Consider the following 10760-nt stretch of genomic DNA (forward strand, 5'->3'; position numbering starts at 1 on the left):
TTTTGCAGGTGTCACTTCATCTTTGCTAGAGCACCCGTTAACTAAGTTCCCTCGATTTAGTGCACACAACTACAAACACCCCCACTTCCCAGGTCACAAACCAACCTGTAAGCTCCCTCATTTCAATTCTCACCTCTAGCCAGCATGGTCTCACCCCCAATAAACTCCCACAATTGCAAAGCACTGCACTAAAATACACTCTTCCAGCAGCCTACACAGAATCTGTTAAAGGTCTACCCGCATGACAGACTGCCGCCAGTCACTTCACCGAATATCAATAAGAGCAGCTAACAATTACCCAGTTCATATTATGATTGTAGCAGCTATAAATTGTTGATATTTTAATATAGTATTGCTCTTGTTATAAGATATCTTCAATCAAACATAGGCTCAGAAAGTGTTCAGCATTTTTTTATTCAACAAATTCGGTTTAACAGCATAGCTGTATTCCATAAGAATGAATAGGTTTGAAAAAATACCAACAAATATCATCGATCCTGCATTTCAAAACGCAGAGTCTTCCTTAGGCCTCTTCTGGCATTGCAAATTTTGGTGGCGAGCTTCCTTATCACCCAGCCGTCCATAGTAGGCCAACTGTTAGCCTTGCAGACAGATCGCAAAGATTCTACAAAAAAAAGAAAGGATATATGAACCTAAATGGACATCTGAATAGGCATTGTTAAATTCCTTATTGTAGAATACATACCAGATTAATGTTAAAATGTCAATTTACAAATGCATCACTACATTTAAATGCATTTGTACACAAAGGATGAAACGGGCTTAAAGATAGATTTGAACTGAAAATGAATTATGGTTTTCTGTGGCTGCATTCAGAATTTTATGGTCTTTAGTGTAGCTATATTGATTTATATCAGTTAGAAATAGAAGGCATGAGTGAAAATGGGGAAATAGTCTTTCAAACCCTTTGCTAATTAACTACCTCCCCTTTTGCCCATACCATTCTTACACCCCGATACATATCTACCAACAACGCGCACATATCTTATACCCACACTCACACTCCCATCTGCACAACCTCTGCCACCCACCCGGCTACTCGATAACTTCCTCTATGCAGTTGAAGGGGCCAAAAAGTATTAAAAAAACCAAGAAAAAAAAACATGTTAAAAGAAATACAAATTTGAGATACTCTTCTTAAAAAAGGTAGCATATTTGCATTGGAGTAACAGACTACTTCCTCCCAAGAGTTCACTCTTGTTTTCTTTATCCATCCTACTTTCTTTGCAAATGATATATGGCATTTATAACGCGTCTATACACAAGTGTTCGAAATGCGACGAGGCAGGGGAGGGGGAACAGAGGGAAGACAGACAACGATCTTACTAGGCCAGGTGTCATTCAGATCGCACAAGTGCATGGGAAGGGGAAAAGTGCGAGGGAAAGGGAGAGGGGAAAAGTGCAGTACATGGGAGAGGGGGAAAAAGTGCAGTACATGGGATAATAGAATAAATAAGAAAAATAAAGGCGGGATGATGGCAAGTGCAGGGTAAGAGCAGACATAAGTGCTGGTGGGGGACTGTAGGGATACAGAATACAGTTCCCAGGTGCGGGGGTTGCCAGTGCAGGTATGTAAATGGCGGGGCCTAGGCCCAAGGTCACAAAGGGTGGCCAGGTAGCCAGTGCAGTTTCAGCCAGGAATTCAGCAGGGGATGGGGGGGGGGAGGTTTTGAGGTGCTTCCGGAACTGGAGATGGTTCTCCTCAAGTTTCAGGGAAGCAGGAAGGCTGTTTCAGAAGGAGGCCCCTGCCGAGGAGAGAGATCTACCACCAACTCGTTGCTTGGAGAAGCGACAGACCCTGAGGGAGTTGGAGGCGGATGATCGAACAGCTCGAGAAGGAAGATTTTTGGGAAGAGAAAGTTGAAGGTATTGCGGCCCCAGGCCCAAGAAGGCCTTGTGGACAATGCAGAGGGTGTTCAACTTAATCCTTGCAGCCACCTCGAGCCAGTGCAGAGATTTCAGTCCTGGAGAGATACGATCCCTGGGCTTGAGGCCAAGGACAAGTCTCGCAGTCCTTCTGGATAAATTGCAGAGGGCGGAGAGTAGAGGCAGGCAGATGTGACTCTCAACCTGTTTGACGGATACCTGCAGCAGGTGCATTAACCCACTACACCATGAAAGGAACCCTAAACTGCGGAAAGGAAAAGACGTCTAGCTGTTTGTGAGCCATTTTTCTTGTTTGGCTCATTTATCTCATACAGAATCACAGCTGCTGATACAGTGGCAGGGCTTTTAACGGGATGGGTTTGGGGGCTGCGTCGCCCCTGAAGTTCCCTTCAGGTCAAGCCGAGCACTATGTCAAGAATTGATGTGGTGTTCACGGGCGCCGCATGAGGTTGCTTGCTCCACTCTGGAACAAAGCCCTGACTCGGCTAATGCGTATTATTGGCCAGCAGACTCCATGATTTGACAGACACGGTGAATAGCTCAGTTGGTTGAGCACCTGTGAAAAGAGATTTACGTTCAAACAACTGGCTTGAGCTCCGTTTTAGGATTTCCTTATTCTGAGGTTGATGGTGTGAATGTTATTGAGTTTAGAGACGCCCTCAGCGACACCAATCACTTAAGCGCCGAGAAGCAGGCTAGTTTCTGGTTTGCAAATGTATACACTGGCATGACATGAACATGTGTGTGTTTGTTCAAAAGGGAAGTAACCACGTCCCCCATCTCTGAAACTCCCACCCCTTGCCCCTGGGTGCGTTATTCCTGTCCCCTGGGGGAGGGGGCGCATAGTAGGTATGCTTGCCCTGGTGGAGAATTAAAATAGAAAGCGCTCTCACCACCCAGTAGCAGCTTCATGGCTCCTCTCCCTCCTCGGTGGGTGGTTCAGTCCTTCTGTAACACAGGAGGGGCTGTGGGAGGGAAGGAAAAACAGGTCAAGTGGGCGCACATATCAGCAGAACCAGCTTCGCCCCCTCCAATTCAACCTCACGCCATTATTTTGATCGGCTTTACCTGTTTTGTACATCACAAGGCAAACCTGAGCAAACATGCATAGCGCACAGAAACGGTCTTTTCGAAACAAGGCACTAGTTCCAATGTTGGCAGAAAAAGGATCTGAAAGTGATTTGACAAGGATCACACCGAGTTGAAGTGGAGAAGCTAGGACTAGACTCGGTCTGCTTGGTTCAGAGCCAGCACGCTGGCAGACTGGCCACTGCACCACTTGCCGCCCGCAAAATACACACCCTGATAGAGGCATCTTGCCAGGTTGAACACATCCTACAGAATGCTGTGTTATTGTGGGCACGAGGATGAGTATCTCGGCAGGGGGCACTGAGTCTGGTGGTCAGGAGGGCATGATAATGAGAAGTCTCCCTGGTTTGGAGCCGTCCCTGGACCATGCAGGCAGGCACCTTGCCCCTGACTGCAGGGGCACTTAAGAGCCGCAACCTGAGAGGGGCAGATGTCCACGTGCTCTTTAACATTTGAAGAGTTTAACAGTAGCCATCCCCGCTGTCCAGGCTGACACAAATGAAATGCAGCCTTTGAATTTCAGAAGCACCGCATCTGTCCTAGTATACCCGCGCTGCTGGCTAGCACTGGGGCTTCTGCACAGCCCAGAAAACCCCCTCACCAGGCGTGCACCCACCTTGTGTTTTGTATTTTACCTTTACTAAGCGCAAAATAGGTGCTGTGTATGTACTGAGTAAAGTACGCTGAACCGTGACATCTGTCCGTTTTTAAGGTGATCGAGCCTCGGAAAAAGCACTTCTGCCGATAATATCGAAAACATAACCCTACCAAAAAAATCTGGATTGAAAGTGGATTGCTACTGGATTTCCCCAAACATTTAAATCCTCTTTAAATCCTCTTTAACTCCAGAAACTCCCATTGTACTTGCTCCCCCCTCAAGACACTGCTCATGTCTTCTTCACGATGGGCTATGTCCTGGGGCACGTGAGCACCGGGGGACTGTAATAATGGTGGTGGTGGTGGTGCGCTACACAAATCAACTCATCATAAACATTCCTATATGATTCTTAACAAATACCCCTTGCATTATTGAAATACACCTTGAGAAGCTACGAGAGATTCAGATGGCCGGCATAGTATCAACTAGTGACTCACAACAACTTACCACCCGATAATACAATTGTTACAGAGTAATCCTTTTTCATAATCGCATCTTTTCCGTCGTGGTCCAGTTCTACAGTATCAAAAAAGGCACGAATCATTGCCATGCAAGTCGTCAGTAATAAACTGCAAATCCTCTCTTCCCAAGCACTGAATGGTATCGGTGGTCTGAAAGACACCCAAATGTTAAATACCCAATGCAAGGCACAAAATAGTTTTCTAAATTTGAAAACAGATATTTAATTTCAACTATTCGCTGATATAAACTTTATGAAAAATAGCAACTAGTAATGCATGCTATTTGAGCAAGGGGGGAACAAAAACAACAATCTTACTAGGCCCAGTGACATTGAGAACGCGCAAGTGCATGGGAGAGGGAAAGGGGAAAAGTGCATTGAGGGGGCGGGAAGTGTGGAGCAGAGTAGAAACAGATACATTATGCAACAAACAGTGGCAGTGCAGCCAGCAAGTGGCAAGTGCTGGGTTAAGGCAAGTGCTGGGTTAGGGGAGCAGACAGGTTATGCCTGATAAGTGCATGAAGAAAAAGAGGGGGGGGCAACTGTATGGTACCCCAGTGCAAGGGGTGGCCCGCAGGCAGTTTTGGGTGGGTGACAGGTACCAGGACTTGTCTAGAGACCTCATCAGGTATGACGGGGGAGAGGGAGGAGAGCTTAACCCACTGAGCTATCTTACCGGCTGTAGCAAAATTAGTAATTATATGTCTGAATGTTCTCAAAGTGAGAAAGCAAATTGCACTCTGTAGTGGATACCATTCAACTGATAACTGATTAAACAGCTAAACAGCAGGCCATTTCATCTACAGGTGTGGTGCAAAGCTGGCCACATGTCAAGCCTGCGTGGAGCTACTTTTCAGGCTTCAGTGGTTGGCAAAATAGGGAAAGCAGTGCACTCACATGACATCCCGTAATCTGGGCACTCGTTACCTCATACATGCAAACATCCTGAACCCTTTAGTGCTGCCTGTTACTTTGCAATCCAATCACTCAACTGGTATTACATGAAGATAAAACGGGATTAAAAGATTTAAAAAACACATAGCTGGTGAAATATGCAAAATAATGATGATATGATGCATCTGAGTCAAGTTACACGAAGACGTGTACAGAATCACTCTGGCAGATAGCCATCTCACACACAGTAATGATAGTTTAAAAAAAAAATGGTACACTCAAGATGGAATGTCGTGTGATGAGACAGATGGCAGAAAAAATATTATGCATACAACTTACAAAAAGTTAAATGAGACAGCAGGCATCACTCACAGGGTAAGCTACCAGGAGAGGTAGAGCAATACAGAAGAGACAGGAAGACAGAGAGTAGAAGAGATAGCAGGAGCCACCAGGAGAGACGGGGCAAGACAGCACAGGGAGACAGCGCAGAAGCGACAGCAGGTATCAGAGAGAGAGCAGAAGAGACAGCAGGCCATAGAGGGATAGATACTGAGGGAGAGAGGGGCTGCACGAGAAACCTTGTAGAGACAGCAGAAAGAGAAAGAAGGAGAAAGAGAGAGAGACCGACAATTGCCAGAAAGAGAGCCAGCAGGGAGACAGCTGGAGGCAGAGAGAGCTAATATGGGAGAAAAGAGAGAGTATGAGATACACAACCGGAAGAAAAAGCAAGAGGCCGGTGTGTCTGAAGAAGCAGTAACTCACCCTAGCTGCTGACAGTGACACCCGGAGCAAGGTGATCCTCATGAGAAGAGAGGCTGCAGCGGCGTGCCAGAGGGAGCAAGATGGACAGGCAGCAGGGCAATATACAGAAACAGATCAGAGAGACAGGCGAGAGGGAGCGCAGGATACACGGCAAGGCTAGCAGGAGGTAGGCTCGAGGCACTCCAGAAGCAGGGACAGAGTGCACATTTCATTAAATTGACTTTGTATAACCACCCAAATTGAACAGGACAAATGGCATTTGCCTTTCATAAAATCAACACACACAAAAAACCAAGACAGGATATTTTCTTCTAATAGTGTTTTTGAAAACATTAAAAGGTGTGCATGTTTTAAACTCCAAGAACCAATATAAATGTTATCTCTAGGACTTGGACTTACAGTACCGAAATGGGACATTTCATCTTTAGTTGTTTATATCAGGTTATATAGTGCAGTGCTGAAGTGTCCAGCCTACAAACCTGGCAACTGCGGTTGACAGGCACTCAAACTGAACAATTAGGCGGGGAGTGAGCTGTATTAGAACAAAGGGTTTGTGCCAATTGTGTTGCCTTGCAAGAATCAATCTCACCTCTAAGGGGGGACCTTGCTTTTGTTGCCAAACAATTAAAATGAATAAACCAAAATTTGGTTTTAGTTCAATCCAGGGAAGGATTAATGATATGGAGGTACAAAATAAAGTGCCAGCAAATTGCACATGTATTGTTGATCTCGGCAAAAGATATAAGCCTGTCGTACAACTGCCAAAATGTCTAGTCAGCAGGTCAATCACTCATCTCTTACAGTTTCTAACGAGGTGCCCACGGGAAAATATACCAAGCAGGGGTGGATAGTGGCACTGGTGTTGCAGTAGTTGTTTCAAGGGTACATGAACCAGACATCTAGAGAGCCTGTATTCAAACAAAACAAGCCCCCACCAAAATAATTGGATTATCAATAAATTCCTTATTGAGAAGAACTGTTTAAATGACCTATTTGCCCAAACTTAATTCGTGAACTAGGGAGGAGGCTAACTCGCTTAAAAATACATGTGTGCTTTGGTGGAGACACAGGAAAGGGTGCTTATCATTTATTTGGTCGGATATCGTTGATGTAAAAAGATTACCTGATGTAACCAATCATAACTGAGACATCATAAACATAATTTTGTCCCGTGATTATCTAGCAGAAGGGTTGCTTGCTATAGAGTTCAGAACTGCCACCATTAGGTTCGGCAATACAGCACGAGCGTTTGAATGTGTTGCGGGCAGCTGACACAATTACCTTCTGCGAATTCCAGGACGCTTTGTTTGCTGTGATTTCCAGTTTTGCTTTTTACATCTGGAGATGGGTATAGCATGTAAAAAGCAAAACAGAAATCCACAAGCAACTCTTCAGCTCCATGCACGCTTCGTTACCTACCCGCCCCAGGAAAGCCCAGCCATTCCACGGCGCCTGCCGGGAGCTAGAGCACACAAAGGGTACCTTTGAGCTGGCACGTCTCTCCCTTCTTCGGCTTTCTTCTTCCATTAACCTACAGGTTCCTGACCTGGACTCTAACGAAATCTGCAACTCTGGCCCTACACACTGCAGCGAATACTCTGGATTTTCTGGTCTCGGACCTCTAATTTAGACCCGAGTTCCCTGCCTTCTCTCCTCTTCCCGCTGCCTTCAAAACAACAAATGAGCTCCAAAAGATACACAGTGCTCAGAATGCTTTATAACACCCATTATTCAACTTATAGCCGTAACCCGCTAGACGTATTGAAACGTGCTAAAAACTAGCAAAAACAGCTAGAAAATGTACTTTCCTCGCGTTTTGGTAAATGCTAATTCTGTTTCGTTTCCTGTTTGTACAGTGTACGTGCGTTTGTTCTGTCGAACCTGATGTTTTTAACCACTCGTCTCCCATACAAGGGGGATCAAAATGTACTTAGTTTACAGGCTGAAGGTATACTGCTGAAATCTTCAATGCATTATCAGCTTTCCTTACTGTTCTGGAACGTGTATTTGCCATCTGTTAATCCAGTCACCATGTGTGCCTTCTAGTTTACAGGCTTCACTCCCCTGATGATCCCGTTCTCTCCAAAGTAGGCTAATCCAGTTGCTCCTCCTCAGAGGCGTTCTTCTTTTCTTTTACTCTTCCCTGCAGTTTCGCGTTGCAAGTGCTCGCTTCCCAGCTCTGGTTTGGACGCGTGTTCGCTGCCTTCTCTCCACTTCCCGAGGCCTTCAAAACAACAAATGAGCTCAATAAGATACAGTGCTCAGAATGCTTTATAACACCTATTATTCAACTTATAGCCGTAACCCGCTAGATGTATTGAAGCGTGCTAAAAACTAGCAAAACCAGCGAGAAAATGTACTTTCCTCGCGTTTTGGTAAATGCTAATTCTGTTGCGTTTCCTGTTTGTACAGTGTACGTGCGTTTGTTCTGTCGAACCTGATGTTTTTAACCACTCGTCTCCCATACAAGGGGGATCAAAATGTACTTTGTTTACAGGCTGAAGGTATACTGCTGAAATCTTCAATGCATTATCAGCTTTCCTTACTGTTCTGGAACGTGTATTTGCCATCTGTTAATCCAGTCACCATGTGTGCCTTCTAGTTTACAGGCTTCACTCCCCTGATGATCCCGTTCTCTCCAAAGTAGGCTAATCCAGTCGCTCCTCCTCAGAGGCGTTCTTCTTTTCTTTTACTCTTCCCTGCAGTTTCGCGTTGCAAGTGCTCGCTTCCCAGCTCTGGTTTGGACGCGTGTTCGCTGCCTTCTCTCCACTTCCCGAGGCCTTCAAAACAACAAATGAGCTCAATAAGATACAGTGCTCAGAATGCTTTATAACACCTATTATTCAACTTATAGCCGTAACCCGCTAGACGTATTGAAGCGTGCTAAAAACTAGCAAAACCAGCGAGAAAATGTACTTTCCTCGCGTTTTGGTAAATGCTAATTCTGTTTCGTTTCCTGTTTGAAGTGTCTGTGCGTTAGTTCAGTTGAACCTGATGTTTTTAACCACTCGTCTCCCATACAAGGAGGATCAAAATGTACTTTGTTTACATGCTGAAGGTATACTGCTGAAATCGTCAATGCATTATCAGCTATCCTGACTGTTCTGAAACGTGTATGTGACATCTGTTAATCCAGTCGTCCCTTCTAGTTTAAAAGCTGCACTTTATGAGCTCATTTGTTGATTTGAAGGCAGCCGGAAGAGGAGAGAAGGCAGGGAAAACGCGTCTAAATCAGAGCTGGGAAGCGAGCACTTCACGCGAGACTACAGTGAACTGGAAAAGAAAGGAAGAACGCCTCTGAGGAGGAACAGCGTCTAAATCAGAGAGCTGGGAAGCGAGTACTTGCAACGCGAAACTGCAGGGAACAGGAAAAGAAAGAACGCCTCTGAGGAGGAGCAACTGGATAGCCTACTTTGGAGAGAACGGGATCTCCAGGGGAGTGCAGCTTGTAAACTAGAAGGCACACATGGTGACTGGATTAAAAGGCCAGCTCATAAATCAAGCTAGCCTCGTGTGCGGAGAGACACGTGCAATAGCTATGAAATAAACGAGCCTAGAAAGGTGCTCAACACCCCGATCCTTACCTTAAGGCTTGTGATGTTCAAGCGCCGGCCCACGCTCGATTCCTCATCATTCGCCATTGCTGCAATTGTTGCCAGGCCGGAAGTCGGAATGGAACAACAAGCCGCATGTCCTTCCGAAAAAAGCCCAAAACAAACTAACTCCCATCCAAAAAAGCAGAAAAAGAAAGCACCAGAAACGCTTTGGATGGGTTTCAAAAGTAAGCAACATAGCACAATTTTTCATAAACATATAGAAAACATAGACATACCATATTACAATAAAAAATGACTTAATAAAATGCATTTTATTTTTCTGACACTTGGAATAATCATATCATTTCACCATTCACCAAAATAGCTTGCGCTTTTGCGGTCCGTTGGTGTCTTGCCTTGTGTTGTGCCACATTGCCTAACAACGTGCAACTATTTCATCCAATATAGTGTAAGTAAACGGAAATATGATATTAATGTGAGAAAATTATCTATATAATGCCTATAAAAAAGCCAAAAACTCTTGTCTTTGTCAATACGCGTTTTAACAGGACTTCAGCGCAAACATGCAAGCTTCTTATAAATCAAGTGGCTGAAGGCACACTTGGCTAAGACATTTTTGTTAAACCAGATTAGCTTTTACAACTCTGATTAAGGCATTACATCTCAGAAGACTGTTTAGAAATTGCACTGGCAGGCGTTTACAGTGTGAAGTTTGATGCTATTGCTTGATAGAGCCGTCACAAAGAAATCCCTGGAGGATGTAATGCAGGATATATATATATGCAGGCTTTAGATTCGAGTACAAATGGACAGAGAGGGGCAATTAGAGAGGTCAAGAGGACGAAGATGAAGTGGGAGATCGGAAGAGTAATAAGGGTTTTGATGGTCAAAAGAGGTAGGGTCTGGGAGTAAGTTAGCAGTTAGAGCGTTAGTATGTGCTCGCAGATGCGCCCTGGGTGCTCACAGAGGCAGTGCCATTACATGCAGATCAGGACGTGTGCCCACAGATAATGATAATGATGTGTTATTTATACGTGTTTCCGGTCAGAAGGAAAAAACAAGCTGCATCTCTTTCTGAAACAAGCCCCTGACTCCCATCAAAATAATCCAAAAAAAGCAAGCACACATAAACAGTGTGGGTGCGTCTCAAAAGAGACAATATCATAAACATAGAGAACACACACACACACACTATGTTACAATAAAAAGAAGGAATTGTAGCTTTTCAGTGGGGATTTAATGTTTCAGCTCCCTCTGGCTGACCATCTATTGTATTGTATTGTTTATTTATATAGCGCCTATACACCGGGAAGTGCTCAAGGAGGGTGGGAACATGGTGAAAAAACAAAAGTCGCTCAGTGCCCTTGAAATTCTGAGACAAGTAAGTGTGTAATATACATTTAACAGTTCAGACACAGCAAATAGGCCTGAC

The 10760-nt window shown here is 44.7% G+C and overlaps 1 long non-coding RNA gene across 1 annotated transcript; it reads right to left on the reverse strand.

Annotated features, from left to right (window-relative positions):
- Positions 1-2467: 2467 nt before the first annotated feature.
- On the reverse strand, positions 2468-9438 carry LOC138472237 (uncharacterized). The gene is made up of 4 exons (XR_011268577.1): positions 9356-9438; positions 5772-5824; positions 4103-4266; positions 2468-2873 (listed from the first exon to the last, which is right to left on the reverse strand). It is a non-coding gene; the product is annotated as an uncharacterized lncRNA (long non-coding RNA).
- Positions 9439-10760: the final 1322 nt, after the last annotated feature.

Source organism: Ambystoma mexicanum, chromosome 8, assembly GCF_040938575.1.
Source record: "Ambystoma mexicanum isolate Mex_15411 chromosome 8, UKY_AmexF1_1, whole genome shotgun sequence".
In the NCBI taxonomy this organism is placed as follows: Eukaryota; Metazoa; Chordata; class Amphibia; order Caudata; family Ambystomatidae; genus Ambystoma; species Ambystoma mexicanum.